General features: G+C 49.2%; 1 protein-coding gene and 1 long non-coding RNA gene across 3 annotated transcripts in view; one reads left to right on the plus strand and one right to left on the minus strand.

The window, feature by feature from the left end:
• The window catches only part of LOC142496126 (uncharacterized), a 60,703-nt gene extending 49,600 nt beyond the window's left edge, over window positions 1-11,103 (minus strand). Inside the window, exon 1 of the long non-coding RNA XR_012801903.1 lies at window positions 9,699-11,103. This is a non-coding gene — a long non-coding RNA (uncharacterized LOC142496126). The remainder of the gene's footprint in view (window positions 1-9,698) is intronic.
• The window catches only part of MELK (maternal embryonic leucine zipper kinase), a 30,623-nt gene continuing 28,046 nt past the window's right edge, over window positions 10,837-13,413 (plus strand). For both annotated transcript variants that reach the window (XM_075602526.1, XM_075602536.1), the window contains exon 1: window positions 10,837-11,051. The gene's annotated coding sequence lies outside the window, so the exon portion shown is untranslated. The remainder of the gene's footprint in view (window positions 11,052-13,413) is intronic.

Raw genomic sequence — 13,413 nt, forward strand, 5'->3', positions numbered from 1 at the left:
AAAGAGCTGCAGAATCTCTGGAAAAAGGTCCAGGTAAACAGCAAGACAGCCACCAGTAGGCAGAAGATCCAGGCAGATTGCCACCGCAGACCAGCTCAGGATTTCAGACCCGGCGACAAGGTCCGGCTGTCATCCAGAAACATCAGGCTAAAAGTCCCTTCCATGAAATTCACACCCAGATTTCTCGGTCCATTCCCTATCGCCGAAAGGATCAACCCGGTCACGTTCCAGCTCTCTCTGCCTTCTTCTATGAGGATTCCATCCGTTTTTCATGTTTCTTTACTCAAGCCAGTTGTCCAGAATGTGCATTCGGTTCCAGTCTCACCTACTCCCTCTTATATGGTGCAAGGTCGACCCGAGTACGAGATACAGTCCATTCTGGACTCCAAGTTTTCTAGAGGCTCGTTACACTATCTAGTGCACTGGAGGGGATTCGGCCCAGAAGAAAGGTCTTGGATTCCGAGCCACCATGTTCACGCAGCCAGGCTAGTTCACCTGTTTCATTTGAAATTTCCGAACAAACCATTGTGGAGTCGCCCAGAGGGGAGGGCGAGAGGGGGGTACAGTGAGGATTCGCCATTACGGTGGCTGGAATCTACCTCTCCATCCTACCCCTGCAACCTTGACTGATACTCAGTATGCGTGATATCACGGCGGCCCTGTTACATGTGCGCGCGGACGGTCTGTCCCTCCGCGGGTTCCGTCTCCAGTCTCTGCCCCCGCTCTGACGTGCGGCATGTCCGTTCGGCCAGCCTTCCCTCCGGATCTGTTCCCAGGCTCTGCCCCCCGCTCCGATGACGGACATGCGCGGTTCACGAGTGACGCACGATCAGGTTGCCACCCCCGACGTCGGTGACGCGCACGGGACAGATCTTCTCTGGACCCGCCTCCAGGCTCTGTTCCCGCTCGGATGACGGGCATGTGCGGGTCGCCTCCCCCTGACGTCGGCGATGCGCACGGGATGTAGCTTTGCCTCCAAACCTAATTTGGCTGCACAATAGGGTGCACCTGCGCGACACAGCAGCCTATCGGCTTTCTCCTTCTTGCTCCACCCTGGCTTACCATTGGAGGGAGGCTCCTTAAATACCTGCTCCGCTCAGTCTCTCATTGCTGAGCATAACTTTGTGTGACGCGGTGCCTTGCCGCATACCTGCCTCGTGCCTTGAACCTTGTCTGTCTTGATCCTGCTGCTGATGTCCAGGATATTGGGAAGCGCAGTGGTGTGTGTACATGAAAGAAATAAACACAGACCAATAGTGCAGATATGTTTGTCAATTGAGTAATCGTCAATAGGTTCTTTCAATAGACCTAAAGAAATTTGTACTCACAAATTTCTTCTTAAAGATGTACACGTAAAAGGTATCTTTGCTTTTCCACAGCAGCTGATATATTTTGTGTATGTGTATATACATAGGAACCTTTTACAAGGATTAAAGCAGAAAAACTGGACATAGTGTAGACTAGGCTTGCACAACTCCAGTCCTCGAGGGCCACAAACAGGCCAGGTTTTCATGATATCCCTACTTCAGCACAGCTGGCTCAATTAGTGGCTCAGTATGACTGAGCTACTAATTGAGCCAGCTGTGCTTAAGTAGGGATATCCTGAAAACCTGGCCTGTTTGCGGCCCTCGAGGACTGGAGTTGTGCAGGCCTGGCGTAGACTGTTTAAAACTTTATCTTAAAATATCAAAAATAGAAATACACTCACGTTTCGTAAGTCATATACAAGCATTTAGAATAATATGATTCGCACCAACAGCTTCCAGTTTCCACGGTCTGTGTGGTGTAGGTTTGCCGTCTTCACGTACCCGGATCAGATTCTCAGATGGGGCTGGATGTCAGGAGATGTATATACAGATTCCTCTGCGTAATATTCCTTCCTGCGTAACAGGTCCCCGTCACGGATTCGGATCCCCGGCTGATATCGGAGGCAAAGTGGTAGGCAGACTGGTGACCCCGAATGTGTCCTTCTGCTACCTAATCGTTGGTTGCAACCAACACGTTTCACCTATACCCGGTTTCATCAGGAAGTTCCTGTCCCAAGTTAACCAGGCTAGCCCCTAGGCATCCTACACTATCTGCCTCAAGGTGACTAGGACAGCTATAGCCGTATGTACCCAGATCTACATTACCCTATTAGGGCACCTAGGGTGTTGTTACGCTGTGCTCACCACGGACAAGGAGGGACACCGAAACTGAGGTGAGATGGGTAACAAACTGTACCCACAGCTACGGGGACACGCCTGGAAAGTGGAAAATAGGCGTCTGGAACCGTCTGGGAGTATAAGATAAAGTAAGATACTCGCCAGATGAGAAGGGAGGTTCCAGAAGATAGGTGGTACCGAGAGCCTGGGGTCCAGAGCCGGGAGGTAGGTCGGAATCTGCAAACCAAGGTAAAGGGGTCGGGGAGTCCAGGAGGTCAGGATACAAACCAAGGGTAGGAGTCCAGAGCGGATCCACAGCCAGGCCGGTTCGGTACACAAGGGATCCCTAAGGAGACAAAGAGACAGGAACTGAGGCAGGCATGACTGTGGTTAACACAGGTCATACAAAGCTATGCTCAGCCAAAGAATGAATGGCTGATCAAGGTATAAGTAGGAGGAAGGACCAATAGGGAGAGGGGGAGTAACGAGGGAGCGGCCTCAGGGAAGATAGGGATTGGTAGGGAGAAACTTACCACAGCTGCACTAGATGTGCAGCTTGAGCGGTGCATGCGCAGCAGGCGTGTGCGCCGCGCGGGAGAGGCGCGCGTGGCCTCAGCTGGGGGCGGGAACTCCTCCTGAGGGAGGACGTAAAGGTTCTCGGCCATGCGAGCGCATGCGCGAGATCAGTAGCCGCCACGGAAAGCGGAGTAGCAGGAAGATCCTGCCCGCGGCAGCGAGGAGGCAGAGCTGGAGCGGGGTAAGTAAAGTCGCGGGAGGAACCCCTTCAGAGAGAGGTGTTCCCCCGGACCTTACAGTACCCCCCCCCCTTGAAGAGCGGCCTCAGGACGACTCCAATATGGCTTTTGGGGAAATTTGGAGTGAAAGAGTCTCAGCAGTCTCGGGGCATGTATTTGGTGGTAGGGTACCCAAGATCTTTCCTCTGGACCAAAGCCCTTCCAGTGAACCAGGTATTGTACCGAACCCCTCATCCTCCTGGAATCCAGAATAGACTGAATTTCGAACTCTTCCTGTACCTGAACTATGACTGGTTTAGGGTCAATCGGTGTCCTATGGAACCGTGGACTCTGGGACACAGGTTTCAGCAGTGACACGTGGAACACGGAGGGTATCCTCATGGATGGAGGAAGTTCCAGATGATATGCCACAGGATTGATCCGTTCTATCACTGAGAATGGACCCAAGAACCTGGGAGCCAGCTTGTGGCTTGGAGTCTGCAGTCTAATGTTCTTGGAGGAGTGCCAGACCTTATCCCCTGGTTTGAAGACTGGTGCCTGACGATGGTGACGATCTGCCTGTGCCTTTTGTCTATGGGTTGCGTTTCTCAAAGCCTCTTGGATCCTTTTCCAGGATTCCTGAAGATCCTTGATTCGGTCATCGGTCGCTGGAACCCCTGAAGGAACTGAGGTAATGGGCAGCTGACCCGGGTGAAAACCATAATTAAGGAAAAAAGGGGATTTCAACGTGGAGCTGTTCTTTAAAGAGTTATGGGAGAACTCTGCCCACGGAAGTAAATCTACCCAATTGTCTTGGCTGTCTGTGATGAAGCATCGAAGGTATTGCTCCAGAGTCTGGTTCGTTCTCTCGGTTTGCCCATTAGTTTGGGGATGATACCCGGACGAAAAATGGAGGGTGATATCCATCCTGCGAGCGAAGGCTCGCCAAAATTTTGAGACAAATTGTGTACCTCGATCGGATACGATGGAAAGAGGAACTCCGTGAATGCGGAATATTTCCTTAACAAAAATGTCTGCCAGGGTAGGGGAATTGGGTAGGCCTTTGAGAGGAATGAAATGGGCCTGCTTGGAAAAACGATCCACGACAACCAAAATGGTGTTCATCCCTTTAGAGGTTGGAATTTCCACCACAAAGTCCATGGACAGATGACTCCATGGGCGTTCTGGTATAGGGAGGGGTTGTAGAAGGCCGTACGGCTTTTTACGAGCGGTCTTAACCAGGGCGCAGATTGGACAAGTTTTTACATACTCTGAAATGTCCTGCAACATGGTTGGCCACCAAAAGGTACGACCAATTAGGTCAGAAGTCCTGCTAATGCCTGGATGCCCGGCTGACCTAGAATTACATCTACCGATGGAGTGTGGATCACGTCCAAGATAATCTTCTCTTGGTGACCATCCTCCGTGGAGAGGGATAGAGAACAAGTCTCCAGGGAAATAAAGGCTGGTTGGAGTGGACGCCCGTCTATGGCCTCCAGACCAACTGGAACAGCCTTAGATTGGAAGGGAATCCCATTCCTATAGGCAAAACTCTGATCAATAAAGTTCCCCTGAGACCCAGAATCTATAAATGCAGAAACGGGGATCAGGGAGTTATTCTAGGCCAGAGAAATAGGCAGCATTATACGATTGGGAAGTACTTTAGAAGAAGAAAGAGAAGAAGAGATTACACCCAACGAGACCCTCTCATACCTCATTGGGTCCTGCGGTTCCCGGTCGCAGAGGACAGCTTACCAGCAGATGACCGGGATGACTGCAGTAATGGCACAGTCCACCATCTCGTCGGCGCTGTCTCTCAGACGCGGATAGCCGATGACCTCCGAGCTGCATAGGTTCGGGCTCATCCATGGGTTGGGGAATGTAATGGACGAGACTGCGGCTGGAAGACCGGGAGGAGGTGGTTCGAGGAAGAGCGCGTTCAAGTATTCTCTCTCGTAGCCGCTGGTCCACGCGGATGCAGACCGCAATGAGATCCTCCAATCTGGTGGGTCTCTCCATAGTGGCCAGCTGGTCTTTGATGGCATCCGACAGACCCTGCCAAAAAGCTGCTGATAGTGAGCCATCGTTCCAGGAGGTCTCCGCCGCGATGGTCCGGAAGTCCAAAGCATACTCGGCGACAGGACGAGTACCCTGGGAAATATGGAAGAGAGAAGAATCTGCCGTAATTTGCGACCAGGCGTATCAAATACTTGCCTGAATTCTCGAAGAAAGCGAGAATAGTCATGCGTCATGGCAGCTTCCCGCTCCCAGATGGGGGATGCCCAGGCTAGGGCCTTTTGTGCAAGAGAGACATAATATAGGCCACCTTTGAATGTGCAGTTGGGAAGCGCGAAGGAGATAATTCAAATTGCATCTCGCACTGATTAAGAAACCCTCTGCACTCGTGGGGATCCCCTGCATAGCGGTTGGGAGCCGGGAGACGAGGATCCACAGCCACGGGAAGACCCGGGGAGGGAAACGCCGCAGCTGCCATGGCAGAGGAGCCTGGGGAATGCTGCAACGAGGAGAGTCTAGAGAGCTCCTGCGTCATGGAGCTGGAGAAGTCGCTGCATGGGGCTTGGTTGCTCAACCTCTTCGGGGTCCATGTCTGTAGGGCTGAGCATAATGTTACGCTGTGCTCACCACGGACAAGGAGGGACCCCGAAACTGAGGTGAGATGGGTAACAAACTGCACCCACAGCTACGGGGACACGCCTGGAAAGTGGAAAATAGGCGTCTGGAACTGTCTGGGAGTATAAGATAAAGTAAGATACTCGCCAGATGAGAAGGGAGGTTCCAGAAGATAGGTGGTACCGAGAGCCTGGGGTCCAGAACCGGGAGGTAGGTCGGAATCCACAAACCAAGGTAAAGGGGTCGGGGAGTCCAGGAGGTCAGGATACAAACCAAGGGTAGAAGTCCAGAGCGGATCCACAGCCAGGCCGGTTCGGTACACAAGGGATCACTAAGGAGACAAAGAGACAGGAACTGAGGCAGGCACGACCGTGGCTAACACAGGTCATACAAAGCTATGCTCAGCCAAAGAATGAATGGCTGAGCAAGGTATAAGTAGGAGGAAAGACCAATAGGGAGAGGGGGAGTAACGAGGGAGCGGCCTCAGGGAAGATAGGGATTGGTAGGGAGAAACTTACCACAGCTGCACTAGATGTGCAGCTTGTGAGCGGTGCACGTGCATCAGGCATGTGCGCCGCGCGGGAGAGGCGCGCGCGGCCTCAGCTGGGGGCAGAAACTCCTCCTGAGGGAGGACGTAAAGGTCCTCGGCCATGCGCGAGATCAGTAGCCACCGCGGGAAGCAGAGTAGCAGGAAGATCCCGCCCGCGGCGGCGGCGAGGAGACAGAGCTGGAGCGGGGGCAAGTAAAATCGCGGGAGGAACCCCTTTAGAGAGAGGTGTTCCCCTGGACCTGAATACAAAAAAGAATGGGGGAGCACAGTTATAGGAAACGGGCAGTGTATTTGGACTAGTATTCGTTGCAGATAGAGCAGTTTAACAGCTATAAAAGTGATGGTTCATGGGGCGGATACCATACTCAATAGGTTAACATACAAAGATGTGTATGTGTGGGTGGAAAGGTAAAAGAATATAAAACTTACACGGCCCTGTGTAAGTTCAGTCTCATCTGGGTTTCTTTGGTTTTTCCCGTCACCTTGGAATGATGTGATCTCCTAGGGTTTGTGTTTCTTCTTCTTGGTGTATAATCAGCTTTCCTCGTTCGTTCGATGTGCCCCTCCAGGGGGATTTCCTCTCATATAAACAAAAAGAGGGTAAGGTTAACTCACATATATAAAGAGGCGACAGTGTGGGGAAGGATGGTATATTGGTAGACCATTAAAATGTAATGGTAATATCATGCACTCACACGGGCTAATGTGAGCCTTCTCTTATCTTGGTATCTTGTATTTACACCTTAGGGATGACTTTCAATTGGTTAAAGGTGGTAATGAAGGGGGGAACAATAAAAAATATATATAACATAATACTCACACGGGCCAGTGTGAGTACACACTCCTAGTGGTTTCTTGACACTTTTGTTCCTGTTCTTTATGCACCCCTAAGGCTGGAGATGGGGTGGACACAGATGAAATTACACTATGGTCAGCAGGATAAACTTTATTAAAATAAAAACATGATATAAAAACAAGAAAAAAGAAACCAAAGGCTTCTATACGATTAAAAAGCTAGGGGAGTAGTAAGGTGTATAGGGGTAGGGAGTCTCTCCTTCCGCGTCCGGATGGGGAGCTACGACTGCACCTCTAACTCCTCTAAAATATGCTTGAAAATGTCCCAACTGAAGAGTAGAGCAACGCGTTTCGTCCGGAACTGGACTTCCTCAGGCTCAATGAGGAAGTCCAGTTCCGGACGAAACGCGTTGCTCTACTCTTCAGTTGGGACATTTTCAAGCATATTTTAGAGGAGTTAGAGGTGCAGTCGTAGCTCCCCATCCGGACGCGGAAGGAGAGACTCCCTACCCCTATACACCTTACTACTCCCCTAGCTTTTTAATCGTATAGAAGCCTTTGGTTTCTTTTTTCTTGTTTTTATATCATGTTTTTATTTTAATAAAGTTTATCCTGCTGACCATAGTGTAATTTCATCTGTGTCCACCCCATCTCCAGCCTTAGGGGTGCATAAAGAACAGGAACAAAAGTGTCAAGAAACCACTAGGAGTGTGTACTCACACTGGCCCGTGTGAGTATTATGTTATATATATTTTTTATTGTTCCCCCCTTCATTACCACCTTTAACCAATTGAAAGTCATCCCTAAGGTGTAAATACAAGATACCAAGATAAGAGAAGGCTCACATTAGCCCGTGTGAGTGCATGATATTACCATTACATTTTAATGGTCTACCAATATACCATCCTTCCCCACACTGTCGCCTCTTTATATATGTGAGTTAACCTTACCCTCTTTTTGTTTATATGAGAGGAAATCCCCCTGGAGGGGCACATCGAACGAACGAGGAAAGCTGATTATACACCAAGAAGAAGAAACACAAACCCTAGGAGATCACATCATTCCAAGGTGACGGGAAAAACCAAAGAAACCCAGATGAGACTGAACTTACACAGGGCCGTGTAAGTTTTATATTCTTTTACCTTTCCACCCACACATACACATCTTTGTATGTTAACCTATTGAGTATGGTATCCGCCCCATGAACCATCACTTTTATAGCTGTTAAACTGCTCTATCTGCAACGAATACTAGTCCAAATACACTGCCCGTTTCCTATAACTGTGCTCCCCCATTCTTTTTTGTATTCATTGCCAACAAGGGTCCTGGATAGATCCTGTTGGGGTTTCGAGTCACAGAAGGACATCAAACGAATACCATTATCAGGCAGTATTACCCCCCCCCCCTTTCTTTCTGTATCTCTATATTCGCATCAAGAAACAGAGAGATAGCGCCCGGGTACCCTTTTCTAATAAACGTTCCCCTGGACCTTACAGGTGTGCTTTGCGAGAGAACGTTCAATCCTGACTACCCCTAGTTTCTAATGCCTTTCCTTCTGCAGCACTTGCTCTGAAAGTGTACATACTTCTTTCAGTTCTGCTTCGCTGAAAACCTGTCCTGTTGATCTCAGCAGCGCCTCCAAATGTAACCCGTTTTTCCCCACCCAATCTCACATAGGGTGTCCAAGGGTGTCTTAAGCTCAGGCTACATGTCTGTGCGTGGTGCATACCTGCTGGCAACAGGGGGCCCTGAGTCTCTCACGATGACATGGGAGAAGACAGGACAGGTTTCTGGGGTTGTGCCTCCGTTCTCTTCACTGGTGCAGCGCCTCCATCTCCTGCAGCCCCCAGCAATATGGGGTGGAGTACCTACAGAAGAACTTGTCTCCTCCTCCTCCTGATAAACTCCACTCTCAGACAGGAGCTTGTATAAAAAGTGCAGTCTCTTTATTCCTCCTTATTCACAGCATACACAGCAGACAGTTGCACACAGCCAGCTGTCTCCCTGCAGGATGTCCCTGACTCCACTCTGGGCCTAGGGCCACCCAGAGTGGGTCTAGCTCTTCCCCTACCCACTAAGCAGGGAAGGAGGTATATGGTCCACCTATTGCACTCTATATCTACCAGCTCTATTCATACTCCTCTCTCCAGCCAACTTAACACACTCTAAATAGGACAACATATATATTAGACAGCACTCATGAAAGACCTAATGGGATGGTGCTCAAGGGAACAAGGACCATAATTCCTCCCAATCAACATACACACAACAAATGTTCCCAGCACTCAAAAGTAAAACGGAAAAAGTACATGGATCAGCCAAAGGAATTTAATGGTATACAAAAAATGCCCCAAAAGATAAATACAGACTGCTGATGTCTGAAAAGATGCACCACTGAAGTAGGAATAATCTAAACCAATAAAACAGGGAGAGAAACAGGGAAGGGGGGAAAGAAAGGGATAGGAAAAAGGGGAAGGGGGTAAGGAAAATAAGGGGGGGAATGTCCAGGGCAAGGGGGGCAACGAACGTTTTGGGTTGTGAAACCCCTTCAGGCCCATTCCCAGGGAAAACCTAGTCCCCTGGTACTTCCCTATACCCCGTGACTCAAATCCGAGGCAAAGGATATGAGACTAATGGGTACTATGGTCAGAGCAGGCAACAGCTATAAGTTAATGCAAAAGCTAAAATAGTGATAGGTGGCAAAGAGAGGCTCTAGAGATGTGGTCTCATAAACATAGACCTGCAAAACAAAAATGCATGCCGACATCCAAATATAACACAAATGAACCTGAACACATTGTCAAAGGCGCCACAAATCCATAATACACAAATGCAAATACATACTGTGAGGTAGAGAGACGTTAGCAGCACATTTGGAGTCCTTAGGGATAAAGCCCAGATGCAACACTGTAATCCGTCTGTGCAAACAGCCAAGCAATGGTAGAGGTGAGGCGCATGTAGCTTCATTAACGTCTCCATCTGATTACGTCATCGCTCATCCGCAATGCGGAGCGGCTGTAGCTCAACAGTCCTGGGAGGCACCGATGTGGAATTCCATGGCTATTAGTGTGCGCAGGTGCATTGGGACCTGCAGAAAGCTCCCGTCAGTCACACGTCCGAGATGGAGGGATACGGAGAACAACAGCTGACATCTCAGAACAGGCGCAGTGCAGCGCGAGACAGCAGGAGCCCAGGACATAAGGTGGAGAGGAACAGAAAAATAAGTTATCTGTATGTAACACTCTAAATAGGAAGAGCAATGCCCAAAGTAGATTCAACAGGCACTGCCCCTGTGTCTCTTGATTGGACGCAGAGTCAGGTGAGCTGCCTTTACTGTCTCAGGGCACTTGCTTGAGGTGGGGAAAACCCATGATAACTTCTGCAACCTGCCCTTATGCAGGGATTACTGCCAGGAGGAGGGCAGAACTATAGCCCAAACCACACAGGGCTACATATGTATTTACTAATATATACATAATAGTCTTGACCACTTCCTTATAACCTCCTGATCATTTATAAAATCAGTTATTGATTTTCAAGGTCAAGCTTAAGGCTCAGAGCATCAACCAGTAAGAGATGGCTCCCCCCTGCGCTCACACACAGGCAGACAAGTGAACAATAGATACACCTGGCTTTATCAGGTACAGGATCTGCTAAAAAAAAAGTAGTTTCAGGGTAGGCAAGTTATTTAAAGGTTCTCTGTAAATACAGACAATTGCATTGTATAGTAAAGGTCTGACACCAAAGAGTGAGACTCTGAGATTTTGAAGTGTACGCTCTTAAAAATCACTGAGATATCACAAGTCTGAACTAGGGAACAGCACCATAACAGTCAGCAGCACAGCTGCAGAAAACAGTAGTAATAATAAAGATATCCATTTCACGCTCTTTCCCTCACCAACATGGCGATCTCGCTATGACATCGCTCCCAGAATCCCCAGCGTGTGTACGTTTGACCTTCCTCCCGGCATGCCACGCTGCCATAACTCCCCCTTCTCGCACCGGCAGCGAGTTTGATTTCATTGGTCCGCTCCCCAGCTATCTGGAAGCTGCCGTTGTTCCCCGGGAAATTTAAATGTTAATGTTTGTTGTTGAACTGCTCTTTGACTCTGCTGTCTGATCTCCATCTGGTTTCGTCTGATCGCTCTCTGACCGGAGCCGGCAGTAGGCAGGTGTCGGGGCATCAGCCGGTGACAGGTAGGCGGAGAGTGAGCGGTAGCCGTTGTTGTACCAAGTGATTGAACCCGGGGGCAGGTGGTCCTACGTCTCGCGCTGAGGTTCTGGGTTGCAAGTTCTAATAATGTGTCCCCTGCATGCAGCCAAGTATAGTCAGATTTAGGACAGAAATGCAGGGACTTGATGATGCATCATTTTATTTGCAAGTCGCCTACATATCCAGGAGGCAGCATTACAATAAATGCATGAGGCATTAAGAAACAGACAGTTTCACATGAATGTTGTAATATTAATCTAATGCCAGAATGGCAAGGTTATATTTACTCCCTGCCCATCCCGCTGATTTCACTTAAACAAAACGTAGCCTTTGAAAAGTTGGCAGTAGCCAGCTTAGGAATGGTTGTCAGTCTAAATTGACTATTACTAAAGGCTGTTTTATGCCGCATTGACAGATTATACTCTTAAAATAATATTGGTGTGTCTCCTAATCTTTAAACCTAGATTGAAACGCCTACTCTACAGTAAATGAACTTCAACTGATTGCTGTACCATTTAGGATTTTTTATTTAATTGGCTTCCTTACAAAGATTGTGTTCTTCCATAAATTACACTTTCATGCAGCATTTCATTCAATATCCTGTGGTTGTGTTTTTTTTTTTTGTTTTTTTTTTGTTTTTGTTTTTTACATTCGTTGTGTGGTATTAGTTAATACTGCATTTTGTTTAACTGCTTTTTTTTTTTTTTTTTTTTAATCTATTAAGCTTACTTGGATAGCAACCATTTAGGAAGCTACACCATTTGCTCTCTTAAAATGGGCATTGAGTGTCTGTTTAATTCAAAATCTTAGAAGACCATCCTCTCAATGAAGAGAGTAATCAGCGGGCACTGCTTGGAAAAATGGCTGAAGGCTGGACTGTGGCTTTGTCCCCCCACGGGCGAAACGCGTTAGAGCGCTGAGAGGGGACTCCTTCTCCCTTTTTAATCTGTATCTGCCATGAATCAATAAAGGCAAGCAGTGCCCGCTGATTACTCTCTTCATTGAGGATGTTCGTCTACTTCACTACTTAACAGCCTGGAGCACGCCGATTCGAACAGACCACAAACAAGATCTGAGTAAGTCATTATTCTTATTTCAATAAGCTACCCCAGGGGACCAGCCACTTTTACTGCGAGATATATACATTTGAGGGGTCCGCAGCTGGTTGCAAAACCAGCTTGGTCAACCCTCTGTATATCGCCAGGCTGCTCCCACACTAGGGGAGAGTCGGGAGACTCGGCTGTTTTACTTCAAGAATTAACCCTTGATTGTCTGATACCACTTTGATGGTTAAACGGATTATATATATTCCTGGATTGATTCTCTGTAGCACATGAAAAGTTGAGGGGGCTCCTTTCTTTCAACATTGTTTCTAATTCAAAATCTTACCTTTAAAGTTCTTGCAGCCCTATTTTGGTCCTTTAGGCTAGGTCCCCAGTGGTCGGTACGGCGTGTGCACCACACACCTGAGCACAGCCCTCTATGGGGCAGGCCCCAGTCGGCATTTGTGCGTGCACGCGCGACCGCCTTGGACAAAATACAAGAATTTTTGTCTATTGGTCGCGGCGGTTCTGCCAATGAGGGCGAACCGGCCATGACGTCACGCGGCTGGATCTTCTGCAACCGCAGCTCACAGGTCGTGGCTGAAACGGGTGCACGTGCTGCCAGACGCTCCGGCGTGCTTGCAGCCGTGACCACTGCGGCCGTAGCCTATGGCTGCGTCCCCGCTGACCGCGCTTATGCTTGAGAGCGGTGAGGTCACCAACTCTCTAAGCACGAGACTCGGGTGTCCGGTCTATTTTGCAAGTTCACGCGTGGGGGCATGTTGAGCGCGCTTCAAAGTCACCTTTTTTTTTTGTCTGAAGCGCCGAGCTTTGGAGTGTGTGCACGTGAACGGGGATGTGAATATTAAGATTGCAACAAGTAACAGCAGCAAGCGCTCAGCACCAGCGGGGACGCAGCCTTAGGCCTCGGGCATAGACACTTCGCCCGTGCGGAGGCGCGCTGAGGCTCAGGGAAAGCGGTGCTTTCCCTGGCCTTAGAGCGCGCGCCGTCTGGGGGCGGGCCAGTGACGTCACGGAGCTGGTTCGCCCTCATTGGGCGAACCGCTCACATGACCGCCCTGCGCTCCGGCAAGCTCCAAAACTTAACATTTGTTAAGACACACGCTTCCGCAGGCGTGCGGAAGCGTGCGCGAGCCCCTCCTAAAGCCGCTCTGATTGCGGCTGCAGGGGCTCAGTGCCGAGCGTGAGCGCGGCTCAGCAAGGCTCACACTACTATGTCCCAGGCCTTAGATGTGTAGATTTGTTGTAGGTCATAACAGGATGCAGTGAACTGTGAAGCTTT

The sequence above is a fragment of the Ascaphus truei genome, chromosome 1 (genome assembly GCF_040206685.1).
Source record: "Ascaphus truei isolate aAscTru1 chromosome 1, aAscTru1.hap1, whole genome shotgun sequence".
Classification (NCBI taxonomy): domain Eukaryota; kingdom Metazoa; phylum Chordata; class Amphibia; order Anura; family Ascaphidae; genus Ascaphus; species Ascaphus truei.